A 1,250-nucleotide genomic window follows, 5' to 3' on the forward strand; every position below is an offset into this window, starting at 1 on the left:
TTCTGCTTCTGCTGATGCTTCTTCTTCTGCTTCTTCTGCTTCTGCTTCTGCTTCTTCTGCTTCTGTTCTTCGGTTTCTTCTGCTTCTTCTTCTTCAGCTTCTGCTTCTTATGCTTTTGCTTCTGCTACTGCTTCTGCTTCTTTTGATTCGGATTTTGTTTCTGCTTCTTTTGCTTCGCTTCTTCTGCTTTTTCTGCTGCTTCTGCTTCTCTTTCTGCTTCTGCTTCTGCTGCTGTTTCTTATTCTGCTTCTTCCGCTTCTGTTTCAGATTGCTTCTGCCTCTGAATGCTTCTGCCTGCTTCTTCTGCTTGTGCTTCTTCCGCTTCTGCTTCTTCTTCTTCTGCTTTTTCTGCTTCTGCTTCTGCTTCTGCTTCTTCTGCTTCTGCTTCGGCTTTTTCTGCATCTGCTTCTGTCTGTTTCAGCTTTTTCTGTCTGCTCCTTCTTCTACTGCTTCCACTTCTGCTTTTTCTATTTCTGCTTTTTTTTCTGCTTTTGTTTCTTCTGCTTTTTGCTCTTCTGCTTGTGCATCTTCTGCATCTGCTTCTGTTTCTTCTGCTTCTCCTGCTTCTGCTTCTGCTTCTTCTGTTTCTGCTTCTTCTTCTTCTGCCTGCTGCTTCTGCTTCTCTCTGCTGCTTCTTCTGCTGCTTCTACTGCTTCTTCTTCTTCTGCTGCTTCTTCTTCTGCTTCTTCTTCTTCTGCTTCTTCGGCTTCTGCTTCTGCTGCTTCTGCTTTTTCTGCTTCTGCTTCTGCTTTTTCTGCTTCTTCTGCTTCTTCCGCTTCTGCTTCTTCTGCTGCTTCTGCTTCCTCTGTTTATTCTTCTTCTGCTTCTGCTTCGCTTCTTCTGCTTCTGCTTCTTCTTCTGCTTCTTCTGCTTCTGCTTCTTCTGCTTCTGCTGCTTCTTCAGCTTCTGTCTGCTGCTTCTGCTTCTTCTGCTTCTTCTGCTTCTGCTTCTGCTTCTGCCTGTTGCTTCTGCTTTTTTCTCCTCTTTCTTCTGCTGCTTCTGCTGCTTCTTCTGCTTCTGCAGGTTTTTCTACTTCTGTTTCATCTTCTTCTGCTTCTGCTTCTTCTTCTGCTTCTTCTTCTGCTTCTGCTTCTTGTGCTGCTTCTGCTGCTTCTTCTTCTTCTTCTGCTTCTTCTGTTTCTGATTCTTCTGCTTCTTCTGATTTTGCTGCTTCTGCTTCTGCTGCTTCTGCTTCTGTTGCTTCTGCTTCTTCTTCTTCTACTGCTTCTGCTTCTGCTTCTTCTGCTTCT

Source organism: Cryptotermes secundus, unplaced genomic scaffold, assembly GCF_002891405.2.
Source record: "Cryptotermes secundus unplaced genomic scaffold, Csec_1.0 scaffold4731, whole genome shotgun sequence".
NCBI classification, from domain to species: domain Eukaryota; kingdom Metazoa; phylum Arthropoda; class Insecta; order Blattodea; family Kalotermitidae; genus Cryptotermes; species Cryptotermes secundus.